At 47.9% G+C, this 13,890-nt stretch overlaps 1 protein-coding gene across 1 annotated transcript in view; it reads left to right on the top strand.

The window, feature by feature from the left end:
- Window positions 1-13,890, top strand: part of ATG2A (autophagy related 2A) — a 2,105,371-nt gene that overhangs the window by 820,514 nt on the left and 1,270,967 nt on the right. The window lies entirely within an intron of this gene.

The raw sequence follows: 13,890 nt of genomic DNA, 5'->3' as shown, positions 1-13,890 counted from the left end.
GACATGGCATAAGGGCGACAGTAAGTCGATCATTGACTACATATATGTGAGCAGAGAACTTTGGCCTTTAATGACAATGTTCTCTGAATTAATAACAAATGTAAGCGACCATAACGTGTTGACAACTGAATGAAGGATGAGCGCATCAGTATCCAACAAAATAGATCTTATGCGAGGTACTAGCATGGTGAACATGGGGGGGAACCGCCTCTGATGGTCAGAGTCTGAGTTAGTACAACTAGATAGTAAGCTGGGTTATATGTCTAAGTTGCCTGACAGTTGGGCCGGTAAGTCGCAATATGTGTATACCGATGCTATTCAAGCTATACAACAACATAGGTTTAACGCAAACCCCAAGCGTGTACATTTACATCATTTTGACCCAGAAATCAAGGTCCGTAAAGCGCAATTTAGAGCTGATCTCAGACAAATAAGAAATGAATCTCTCCCTAAACGTCAACAAATAACAAACACCCTTAAAACGCACTACAGAAATTGGTTGAAGTCTCATCAAGCTTTTATGTACCAGGAGGACGGCTCTAACATGCTAAAAATGCTAGCTAGCAAGAACATCGCGAGAATGTGGGTTATGATAAATCAGTCTATTTCATCCCCACAGCTAGTCAGGCAATCAACGGCTGTCCGTTATAGCTGTGGGTTGAACATTTTAGCACGCTGTATGCACCTGTGAAGGGAGATATACTAACAGATCATTTGAAGTTACTCCCTACCTTCCTCCTGGAATTTGAATGGTCGGAAATTCTAGACCTTATCAGATCGGCAAGCAACTCTAAAGCTAGCGGGCCAGATGGGTTGTCCAATTTCCAGTTAAAAAAAGAAACACAGTAATTTGGACTTCGATTCTGTTTAAGATTTTCTTTTTATTGAATTCTACACAGTCCTTACCCGAGTCCTGGACTCAAGCAATTATAGTCCCAATATATAAAAAAGGTATAGAGAGCGTCACCTTCTAGCTATAGACCCATCTCCCTTTTAGACATCCCTGGGAAGCTATTTTCCAAAATTATTCTTAAACAGCTACAGGCTTGGGTGAAGACAAAAGGGCTGATCGATCCTTTTCAAGCGGGATTCATGTCCGGGCTAGGTACTATCCCAAACATTATTTCGATAAACATGATTCAAGCCCAACAAGCAAACCGGAATCAGCTGCTATATTTAAGGTTTATAGACTTTCGAGCTGCGTTCGATTCAGTAGATAGAAATTTGCTATAGATAAAATGGAAGAAACATGATTGCCCGGACACCCTTCTCTCACTGATAATTCTTCTTCATTCAAACACGTCAGTGAAAGTCAGGATTTCCCTTGATGGCAAGTTATCTCCTCTAATTAAAGCACAGAGAGGTTTAAAACAAGGGTGTCCTTTAGCAGCCTTTCTATTCAATTTCTTTATCCTGGATCTAGGGCTCGAATTTAACTGTATTGGAGACCCGCCTAAGCTAGGAGGCCAAAAAATGTCTTACATGCTTTATGCTGATTACCTTGTGCTATTGTCTCAAACGCCACAAGGCCTTCAAAACATGCTAATAAATTTGGGCCTTTATGTACAAGCAAAAAACCTAGAAATTAATATTGTGAAGACCCAAATTCTAAGATGTGGAAAATAGCAGTCTACACAGAGTAATATCTTCTCCTGGAAACTCCAGAAAGAAAGTGTACAGACTACATCCCAATACAAATACTTAGGGGTGCTAATTAGCAATACAATATGTAAATTATCTGAAGCTGAAGTAAGGAAGAACAAAATGCAACAGCTTACTTTCACAATCACGATTGCTGATTAGGAAGTATGGGAAGTTTTCTATGAAACATATTGTCTTATTTTACAAAATGAAGGTACTTCCGATTGTGTTATATGGCATTGAAGGTTCTCTGCCAAAAGAAAAGTGTTACTGGAATCGAATGGAATCAAGTTACTGGAAACGGATCCTAAATCTACCCAACTCGGTCCCGATCGCAATTTTGCGATACGAATTAGGATTGACTTCCATGTATGCTCAGGTAACTTGGAAACAGTGTGCCTTGCTCCGTAAGTGCCTCTTGGAACGGCAAAGTAACAATATATTGAAAGTGATTGCCCATTATCTGCTGAAATCTCTAAACCCTTTCGCGATTAACTGGAGAAAGCATGCATTTAACGAATTAGCCTATGCCGATACCACAGTGGAGACATTGCTATCAAATCCAGCTAGAGCAAAAGTAAAAATATATTTGGCTTATTTGGGCTGCGAACATGTCACGGTGCTCCCAATATAAGGATTTTGATATCTTCTTATTTGGCGTTAAAAAATATGGGCTGATGTCAGAATATCTGCTGAAAAGTCCTTCTCCTAAAGTGAGAATGGGGTATTTAAGATTCCGGTTAAATTTATGGCACACAAGAGATGTCCTCTACAAAAGGAAAAAATTGTCAAAAGAACAAAATTATTGCAGATACTGTACTGTGCCAGAACAAAGAGAGACTTTACAACATCTGCTTGTAGAATGCGTAGCACTCTAATGTACGATCTAGATGTTTCGCAAACACCCTGGTAGTACAGAGAGCAATGGAGAGTGGCGAAAGGTGGCTTGCGCTGTTCTCTAGTACTCACCCAAGAATTCAGACTGCCATAGTGCAGTTTTTTCGAATTGTTCTGCCTGGCCTAGAGGCGCACAATGGATAATGTATTACTCTATAAGGCTATTGGGTAATTGTTTGGTTGTAAGAGGCAAAGCTTAGTCAAGCTAGCCCAATTAGGTGAAACTTTGTAAATAGAATGAATTGGTGTGATTATTGGTATATCATGTATTGTTATTAATTACGTGACATTATGGGAATTGTAAGAAAGTATTCTCTTTTAGCCTTTGTAAGATTGAACATTTTGTAAGTGAATGTATATACATGTCGTTGAAATTTGAAAAGTTGTTAAAACAACTATAACAAATAAAAAAATGTAAAAAAAACTTCATTAATTGCCCGATTGAATTTGTTTTTTTGCTGCCAACAGCTGCTATTTTGGTCTTGGAAAGGTTTAGGTTCAGACCATTCCCCTTGAAGTAACTGGCTGCATAGCTCAAGCTTCAACAAAGTCCCTTCAGTGTTAGGTGAAGTAATATAGCATAATCCTCATATTAAAGAGAGGGGTAGCTAACTCCAGTGCAACGTTCATTTATCGTCAGTCATTTTTTGTTTTTTGCAGATTTTTTTCTCTCGGAAAAATCCATCAGAAAAAATAGGGATGTGTGGGGATGGATATATAAGGGGTGGGGTGGGAATAGTTAGACTAACAGAGATGAGGCTTTGGGGCGGGGGGCGGAATCCCCCCCAAAAAGAACTAAAACAATTTTCAAGCAGTTTTTTCAAAATAATGAAATCAGTAAAAAAATAAACTCGAAAAATTGGCTGATGATAAATGAACAAAGAACCCTCATTCCATTTAAAGCTGGTGGCAGTATTACTCCCTGCTCAGGGCACGGATTAAAATCAGATAAAAAGATAATAAAAAGCAATGGGGTCATTGGACAGCCCTTTCTAACCCCTTTATTGACTATATATTCCGTAGATGCCCCTTGACTTATTTTGCTAACAACAGAGGCCTTAGAGCCTGAATAGAGGCAAATAATCAACTGCAAAAGAGGGGAGGGCACGCCCAGTTTCTGGAGTTTGCCCCACAATAGAGCTCGGTCTACAGAATCAAATGCCTTAGGTCTAAAAAGACTGCATAGACACGACCACCTCTTAGGAACTTATACTTTATGACTATAATTTTAAGAACCAAGGCGTGATCAATTGTTTAAAACCTTTCCTAAAACATGCTTGAAAGGCAGGTAAAATATAATTGTCCGCTGCCCAAGAGCAAGCCTAGCAGCCAAGCAGCTGGCAAAAATCGTAGAGGCACTGTCTAACAGGGAAATGGGCTGTTAGCAGTGAGGACTCGCATGTGAACCCTTCTTAAAAACAGCAGTAATAATGCTCTTCTTCTATGTAGCAGGAAGATCCAATGTAGGCTCAATACCATAAAATAATTTCTGTATGATTGGGGTCCACCAACCCGGGAATCATTCTTACCAGGCTTGCAGTTATCTATAGTACGTAAAACCTCTTGGATCGAAAAAAAGAATCCTGCTATTGGAATAAATAGGTTTCCAAGCAACAAGGGGGAACCGCTGATTCCACATTATACAGGATAGACCTGTAATGGGAAAGCCACTCAGATGGTGTAATTGAGCTTCCATCCACTTGGGAAGGATTTAAAAACCCACGAGCCACAAGGTTCCTGAATCCCTCCACGTTATTTTCCTTGATTAGCGTTTCCAGGTGATCCCATTGCTTCTCTGTAATGCTTTTTTCTTAACCTTTAAATGTTTTTTGGACTCTTGTTTAAGATTATGCAAATTACCCACTGGCATCCTGTTATTCTTAGATGCAGCCCACAATTCGAATTTGGCCCTATGACAATCTCTGTCAAACCAGACAAGTTTTTGCACCCGTACTCTTACGTCCCGTCCCCTTTCCTCCCTACTGTGTGGGCGTCCCTTCCAAGGGACGGAAGACGGAATCTTTTTCACCAGAAAAAACCTTCTTCCCCTTTAAATTTAGAGGCACGCAAGCGTGCGGCCCTGGGAGCATGCGCTGCCCTGACTCCGCCGCCACACCTCAGTCCCCTTTTCCGCGTTGACGGAAACGGGCCGAATTCACCAGCAGTCCACGGTTTGGCTTCAGCCATGTAATTCCACGCGCGTCTTTTTGTCATTTTGGTACTCGGTCCTCAGGCGTCACACTCCTCCCCGGCGCAAGTCGACTGCTACAGGGTTCAGCAGGTGTCCAGCCTGCAACAGGCTCTTCCCAACTTCAGACCCCCCACGCCCTCTGCCTACGTTATCTTGGCCCAGACCACGGTTGGCAAACTTGTTCAGCGTGTGGCTCGCTGTCCTCGAAAGCGCTGAAGAACAGACTAGCCAGGTGGAGGGAGCTCTTCCAGAAGTCACCTCCAGAGGACCTCAAGAACTTTGTGAAACATCGAACCAAGCCCAAGGTAGGGCCGATATTCTTCATTGCACCCCGCAAGGGAGACTCTTTCCCAGGGACTCTCCCGCGCGGGAAGGACCGGTCAGGTCCTTCTACCAGCATGTGCCCCGAGGCTGCTGCAGCTACCGGCCTCCGGTCTGAGGGAATCTTCGCATCCTCCCAGTGACAGTGTTGAGGGACCAGAAGGTTCTTTAACTGGGTCTTCGCCCGAGGGGCTACGCCCTACTACCAGCAACACATCCAAGGGGGTGCCTTGACGCAACTCTACCGACCCACCTGGGTCGAAGGTCCCACACCTACCGGGCCTAGGCCCGAGGAGCAGGGTAGGCCTCGTGATCCATACACAAGAATCTTGGACGAGGCCAGGCCCAGCGGGCTGAGCAACATGTTGCAGGCACGTGGCAGGCAGCTTGACAAAAGGGCCGCCGCACCAGACAGAGGCACCCGTCCGACGCCATTCCAGGAATTCAGCGAAGAGCGAGTGTCAAGGTGGGACTGGCCTCAACCAGGTACGTGGCCTACAGCCTACCTCTCTTTTGCACAGGACAGCTTTCCTTTGCGTCCATATGGGCAGGGAGCGCAGTGGCTCCAGCAGCTCCCCACTATTCCGTCAGCACCCCCTGCCACCTCCTCGGTCAGTGAAGAGGTCTTCTTCAAGAGGTTCCTCGGACTCAATGAGGTCACATCGGATGGGGGGCTAGCCTCAAAGACGCCATCAAGGAAGTCCTTCCCGCAATGCTAGCGGCACCACAAACGCCTCCGTCGGTGCCCCGGCGCAGCCGCCTCCTCCGACTCCTCTGGCGGCTCAGTACCAGCCTCTGCGGCCTCCTCAGCCTCCGGCCACGGTCCCTGTACCCCACCCTCCGGCGCCAACTACTCCTACTCTACAGGAACCCCCAGATCTACAGGATACGGATGAGGAAGAGGATCCCGACGCGCCATCATCAGCCAGGGCCTTCCACGTATGTCTTGCTGGGCTGGCTGAGTATCTGGGCCTACCCCAACCAGAAGTCGAGCAGCCGGCAGAGGGGGTTCTGGCAGAGGTCCTCACACGACGCCCCTCTGCCAAATCGGGGATCCCTCTGCAGACCGATGTAGTCTCCCCTGGCCAAGAAGGACTGGCTCAAACCCCACTCAGCCCAGACGGTCAATCAACACCTGGATGCCAAGTAAAGGCAGATGGAGGGGGATACACTCTTGCTCTCGGGCCATCCTCAGCCACACTCCTCGGTGATCGCTGCGGCATCACTATACTCCAAGCCTCAGTCGTCCTCAGCTTCCTCCGCTGCGGCGCTGCTAGGCAAGGAGGAGAAAATCTTGGAGGCGTACAGCAAGAAACTCTATTCCAACGTGTCCTTACATCTTCGTCAAGCCAACGCAGATGCCATGCTGGCTGCCGCCAACCAAAGATTATGGTGGGAAATTGCAGACTTCCTTCCGGAACTCCCCACCCAGAGCCAATCGCACTTTAAGGCGGGGCTAGCCGAGGCCAAGCTTGTGGCTCATGATCTCATGGAATCCACCGTGGCCCATATTAACACCTCTGGCCGTGGAATCTGTATCGCCACGGACATGAGAAGGACAGCCTGGCTCCGGGCAACAAAGTTCAACCTGGATGTGCAGGAACGCATATTAGATCTACCGTTCGAGGGGGGGACCTTTTCCACTCCTCCACGGACTAAGAACTGGACAATAATAAAAACGGCTCACAAACGGCCAAGTCTTTAGCCATCTTGACAAAGACCACGCCCAAATCGTACTCCCAATCTCAGAAGCGCTGCAAGAGGGGTCATACGTACAGAGGTTCCGAGGCATCCAGGCAGCCGGACCGCTCGCCGTCTCAGGGCCGGCGCAGGCAAAAAAAAGTGGGGGTGGGGGAGTAAGGGATTTTTCCAGTCCCCCTCCTCTGCGACAGCCTCTGAGGGAAAGAAGGCATGACACGCCCCTTCGGGTCCACGTGTCTCTGGTGGGGGGCAGGCTTGCTTTACATGCACATTTCTGGTGCCAGAATTCCGCTGACCCCTGGATCCTCGCCTTGGTATCCACGGGGTACAGCATCCCTATCCCAGCCTCTCCTCCCTCCTCCCCTCCACTCCCACAGGTTGGGACAGCAACTCTTTTGGCGGAGATCTGGTAGCTCGTAGAGAGCCAGGCAGTGGAGGAAGTCCCAGCCTCCTAGCAAGGCTTTTGGCTTTTATTTTCGCCATTCAGAAGAACAACCAGGCGAGCCTGAGAGTTTTGCTGGACCTTTCCACCCTCAATCTCTCCTTACCCCTGCAAAATTCAAGATGGTTACACCAGCTTTTATAATGGAGACATTGGACAAGGGAGACTGGATGTGCTCCCTGGACCTGAAGGACGCGTACCTACACGTCCCGATTGGGCAGCCCCATCGCTCTTTCCTTCGGTTCAGGATCATGGGCTACCATTTTTAGTACAAGGTGCGGCCCTGCTCAGAGTGCAGGGCCTCCGCATCTACCCATACCTGGACGACTGGCTCGTCAAGGCTTCATCTCCGGAAGCGGTTTGCCACTCTTCCCATACCCTTATGAACACTCTGCACAATCTGGGATTTTCGCTCAATCTCAAGAAGTCGCAGCTGCAACCCACGCAGCCTGACATTTTTGGGCCTCGTCTGGGACACGTGCTCCCAGAAGGTATTCCCATTCGGAGGAAAACATCTCGGCTATTAAGAGGGCCACCACCCACTTCCGCAACAGAGAAGTGACCTTGGCATGATGGTACCAACATCTCCTGGGTCTAATGGCAGCAGTCCTATTAGTCATCCCACACACGAGACTAAGGATAAGGAGGATTCAGCTGTACTTCGCAACCTCATGGAACCAGGAGCGGGGCTCTCAATCCGAGATGATCAACGTTCCTCCATCTCTCCAGCCGGACCTAACTTGGTGGTCCAGAGACTGCAACCTACGGATGGGCAAGCCCTTTCGAACGCCTACTGCGCAGGCCACCGTCACCACTGATTCCTCTCTCGAGAGCTGGGGAGCCACCCTGGACGATCTGGGTCGACGGCACCTGGAATCGTCTGGAGCAGGAATACCACATCAATTGACAATAGCTGAACGCCATCTAGCTGGCGCTCAAGGCATTCCTACCACTTCTCAGGTGCAAGGATGTCCTCATCCAGACGGGCAACTTGACAAGCATGTACTACATCAACAAGCACGGAGGCACCAGATCCCCTCCTCTGTGCAGACTGGCGATCAACATGTGGGAGTGGACCCTGGAAAACATTTTCCTCACGGCAGTCCACTTCCCGGGGGAATCCAACCTGGAAGCAGACAGGCACAGCAGGCTGGGAGCGGACAATTACGAGTGGCAGCTAAACGACCTCATTATTCAGGAGATCTTCAACAGGGGGGGTTCTCCCCCAGGTGGATCTCTTTGCCCCCTTGCACAACAAGAAGTGTCCTCAGTTTGCATCCTGGCAAGGTCAGGGCCCCGGCTCTCTGGGCGATGCATTTCACCTCCAGTGGAGTGGCATGAAGGCCTACGCCTTTCCACCCACGCCCCTGATTCACAGGGTAATTTGCAAAATCAAGGAGTCTCGCCAACTCTGCATCATTCTAATAGCTCCATGGTGGCCGGCCAGGCCACGGTGTTTGGAGCTGCTCAGTCTCTCAGAAGTGCCCCATGATTCACGCCCCGACAGGCCCAGCACATCTTCTGGCGCAGCAGGGGAGCAGAGTCATCCACCGTGCGCCAGGGAAACTAGCCCTCACAGCGGGGTACCTGAGCAGGTAACGCTGCAGCACTTCAGCCTCTCACAGGCCAATCTGGAAATCATACAGTGCGCCAGAAGCAAGGCTACCAGGGCCCAGTACAAAAGCAAATGGAGCAGAATCTGCCACTCGGCAGACTCCAAAGGAATCGGCCCCTTGGCGTGCACCTTGGACGACGTGATCTCTTTCTCAGCGCACCTTGCCCACTCAGGTGTGCAGGTGGACACCTGCCGCTCATACCTCGCTGCCATTGGGGCTTACAGGAACTTGGAGGAAGGCATCTTCACCTCCTCCAACCCTATCGTCAAGAAACACCTGACGGGACTCGCAAGGCTCTACCCGCCCGTCAAGAGGCCGCACCCTGTGTTGGACCTTAACATAGTCTTGGGCGCTCTAGCGCACAAACCGTTCGAGCCTGTGGCGTCTGTGGATTTCAGGCTGGTCACCATCAAGACGACCTAGCTAGTCAGCCTCACCTCGGCTCGTAGAGTCAGCGAAATCCAGGCGCTGGTCGCCTTGGAACCATATACTACCTTTCACAAGGACAAAGTAGTCCTGTAGACACACCCGGCATTTCTGCCCAAGGACCAGTCTGCTTTCCACTTGAACGAGGAAATAGTACTTACTATGTTTTTTTCCCAAGGACGAAGAACAAAGAGTGCTGCACTGCTTGGATGTCAGGCGTGCCCTGAAATTCTACTTGGACAGGACAAAGGGCTTCCGCAAATCGGTTGCACTGTTTGGCACTTTTGGAGGCTCACGACCCGGCTATCAAGCCTCTAAGTCTTCCCTATCCCACTGGATGGTCTCTGCCATCTGGAAGTGTATGAGGGCCAGCACAGGTCAAGGCAACAGCCATCGCATTGCAGCGCCATGTCCCTTGGCAAGTCATAAGCAGGGCGGCCACTTGGACCTCTCCCTCAGTTTTCTGCAAGCATTACTGTTTGGATGCCGGCTCTAGATCTGATGCGGCTTTCGGACAGGCGGTTCTCAGGAACCTATTTGGTTAAGGAGGGTCTCCTCTCGACCCTGGGGCTACAATCGGTTGGAATCACCTATACAGTATGGAGGAAAGGGGACGTAAGAGTAATTATAAGTTACTCACTGTAGTGACTAGCATACTCTTAGTCCATAGTCCCCTTTCCTTCATACGTCCCACCAACCTCCCCCTAATAATACTGGTGTAATTACGCAATGTTAAACCTATTGTTGACGCGTCAATGGGGACTGAGGTGTGGCGCCGGTGGGCGGAGTCAGGGCTCTGCATGCTCCCTAGGTTGCAACCCTGCACGCCTCTAAATTTAAAGGCAGTAGAAGGTTTTTTTCTGGTGAAAAAGGTTCGGTCTCCCTTGGAAGTGACGCCCATACAGTATGGAGGAAAGGGGACTGTGGACTAAGAGTATGTTAGTCACTATGGTGAGTAATTTATAACTTCTTCAAGCTACCAGAAAAATAGCTAGAACGGCATCCATAGTTCTTCTCCTTAGATCATTTCAATCTGCAAGAGGATTTAAAAGGACTATAGAATTCATGGGCCTGTTAGAGTTTTGCAAGACCAATTTCCACAAAAGAACTAACTGGTTGTGGTCGCTTTATGGGTGTTCGCAAAACTCAAAATCTATTACCTGCAGGAAAGAATAGCAATCTAACAGGCAGTAGTCAATTGGAGGCTCTAGTCACCTTTCACCTTTGTAGTCACCTTTATTTATTGTTTATTTATTTTTACTGTTATCCTATGTACTGAACTGCCCCCTCCCACTTTTACCCCTGCACTTGCGCGATTCCAATGTCACCTGGCCTAGGAAGATTGTTGTCTCTGTCTTCCCTCTGCTCCCCTCTCTTGCCACGTCGCACCTTGAAACACTTGTGTATAGGCGCGTTATAAATGCCATATCATATCAGGACACTTCCCGTTCAGCTCGACTAAAGAGAAATGAAGTAGAAAAGGGTTTAGAGAAGACGATTGCGAATCTGCTGGTTGTAGACACTGGTTCTGCCTTGGGATACCACAGGCAGCTTCCAGTGATTTTCTATCTTTTATCAATTCCAGCATTCCCCCATAAATTGGCATTGAAATCCCCCATAATGATTGTACTTGCCTCACTGGGAGTTACCATCAACTTTACTTACCAACCGTTTGGTGCAAGAAAATGTTACATTCTCTTTCGGATGCTGGTAGACTTTAATAATAAAACGCTTGTAATGGACGCCACTGCCAGGGTCTATTGAAACTGCTAGAGCTTGGTCTAAGGGGCTGGGAATAAACGTTGGATACCATTTAAGGACCCTTCGTATAGGAGTTGCCAGACAATTTCTCTAGCAGCTAGAGCCCTTGCGCGTTGCTGCGCTTGTGTATACCCAAAACTTGTGAAAAGTGTTAACAAGCAGAGAATTTTCTTCCAACCAGGTCTCTTGTAAACATAGCTTATTGTGAGTTTTCATCCTGTTAATCCCGTCCGAGTCTCCTAGCTTGCGATGAGCCCTAGCCACATTGCAGCTAGACACAATTATAGGCCGGAAGGTGGTCTACAGAGGTTAGAAGCTGCTTTATTCTCAACACCTAAAGCTGCGTTGAAGGAATAACCAAAGGAGTACATGTGTGGACCTTCTCCTTTGCTTGTTTGGACATACAAAAGTTTGAAGAAGTTGGCTGGGACAAACATTGCTGAAATGGTGTGAGGAGTTTGGGATGCCACCCTTTTATGGTGTGCAGGGAAGATGCTGAGAGATGAGCCAAATCCCAAACAAGGTGAGTTAGCAGAGCGAGTAGTCAAGGCTTAGTCCCGGGAAGGGTGTGCAAGCGCTCTAGGGCTACAAAGAGTCAACACAGGGCAGCACCACTAATTCTAGTTCGACAGTAGGTATAAAAAAATCAATTATTGATTAGGCCTTGTCGTTTACACACTAAGCATATAATAATCAGCGGTAAGTATGGTCACTCAAAACCCTTATTAAAAATATATACACATCCTCCTTTAGGAGAAATAGAATTGCATATGAATCAGTTACCAGTGCAATACAGGTGTGTGTCAGATGCAGAGTAAATAGTCAGTACTCTTTAGAATCAATACAAACAGCTACCCTAATTTTTATGAAGTCCAACCCTAAGATAGTTTGGGGGCCTTGTGCCCAAAAGTCACCAGCTCCAAAGCATGTACTTCTTCAGGTAAATTCTTCTAGGAATTGTAGTGCCAGTGGTTATGATTGAGAAGCATTCCCAAGTTAGATAAAAGTTCAAGTAAAGCTCAGGTAAGTTTTCAACTCAATCCAACTCACTAGGATAGGTCTAGGGAAGTATCCTTAACCCAGGTTCCACCATCAAAGGTCCAGTAAGAATGAGTTTAGAACTAGGACTTTATGACCAATTTAACCCTATGGAGAACGGGGGAGACAGAAACAGGTAATTAACTTACTCCCCTGACTCTTCTTTCAGAGACCACTGCAGGTGTTCCAGAATCCAATGAGGCCACAATCATCTACGCTTGGTCCATCGAGGAAGGTCCAGAGGTTGTGGGTGCAGAGGTAACTTTCTGCGTCAGGATTTCGTTTCGGTCTGTTGCGGTGCATAAGAATCTGTTTCAGATAGCTTCCAGTAAAAAACCCAAAATGAGGAAAGATAAAGACTTCTACTGTGGAGACCCCCCTAGTACACCTCACAGGATTGAAGGAGTGTTGCAACGGCAGTCACTGCAGTCAGGCGGTAACCGGTGATCTTCATGCGGCAAACACAGGAGCAGGCCCACATCACATCCTGGCGGCACTATATGCTTACCCAACATCTCAAAATAAGATATCTTTGTGGAGAATTCCAATTGTCAAAGCCTTCCTGGAAGGAGTAAAACTATTATACCCACTGGTTGCTTATCCACCACCAAGTTGGATCCAAGTGTTCTACTAAATCTTAATGTTGTACTAAGCAAGCTCGTGGGTAAAAATTTTGAGCCAATGCACAAATCATCTCTCAGATACCTTACTTATAAAGTGGCTTTTCTTGCAGCAATCATATCTATTTGTAAATTGCTGCGCTTCAAGCTCTATCCGTAGCTGAGCCTTTTGTCACAGTGCATAAAAACAAGGTGATCTTAAGAATACATCCACATTTTTGCCTAAATTCATATCTAAATTTCATGTCAACCCATCCATCAAACTGCCAGCTTTCTTTCAAAGCTCCCAGACTCGGGGAAAGAGCTCTACATATACTAAATGTATGCAGGGCAGATGTATTCCCTTAACAAAACCAAGCAACTGGCCCCCTTCCATTCCTCTAAGGTCATCATTAATATTTACTTAAATGGGACCGTCTTGGTTCAAGGCCCTCAGGCCAACCTTCATCTCTTTGATCGTAGCTTTCCGCGCCTCATCAATTTCCTTTCTTCTCCTGCTGTCCCCTCCTCCCTTTCTGTGGCTACCTCACCTCCCTCTTCTGCCTCCAGCTTGGCTACCTTGCCTTCACCTCTCTCTGCCCCCTCCCGGGCTCCCTCTACACCTCCGAAGGACGTACCTTTGAGCTGTACCCCGCCTCGGAAGTCCTTCAAGGATGGCAACCTTCTCCATATTGCCACTCTAAAATCTCGCTCTGCTGTCAAACACTCCTCTGATATCTGCCGCCTCCTGGAAGAACTTGACCTCGATGTCCTCGGTCTCACCGAGACATGGTTTACGGCCAGTTCTGTCACTAGCTTTGACACGCTCCTACCTCATGGCTACAAGATCCTCTCCGCACCTAGGCCCAACCGCCCTGGAGTGGGTGTAGCCCTGATCTTCCCCGAGTGGATTCCTGCCTCTGTCACTCCGACACAGGTCTATTCCTCCTTTGAATGCCTTGTCTGCAGGCTCTCTCTCTCCCCTAGCCATTCCCTTACTGTGGCTACTATCTATCGGCCACCTGGTCAGATCTCCTCCTTCCTCTCTGAGTGGGCGGACCTCTCCTCCTCACTCTTGGCCTCAACCACTCAACTCCTCCTTCTTGGAGACTTCAACATCCACCTGGATGCCTCCTGTCCTCCCTCTGGACTCTTTTGCGACCTTTGCGACTCTCTCTCACTCATTATTTTCCCCTCTGGCCCAACTCATACTGCAGGACACACTCTGGATGTCCTGATCTCCTCAGACTTTCCCCT

The sequence above is a fragment of the Ambystoma mexicanum genome, chromosome 2p (assembly GCF_040938575.1).
Source record: "Ambystoma mexicanum isolate Mex_15411 chromosome 2p, UKY_AmexF1_1, whole genome shotgun sequence".
Taxonomy (NCBI): domain Eukaryota; kingdom Metazoa; phylum Chordata; class Amphibia; order Caudata; family Ambystomatidae; genus Ambystoma; species Ambystoma mexicanum.
Note: the sequence above shows the minus strand (reverse complement) of the source record. Positions and strands in the feature narration are given on the sequence as shown.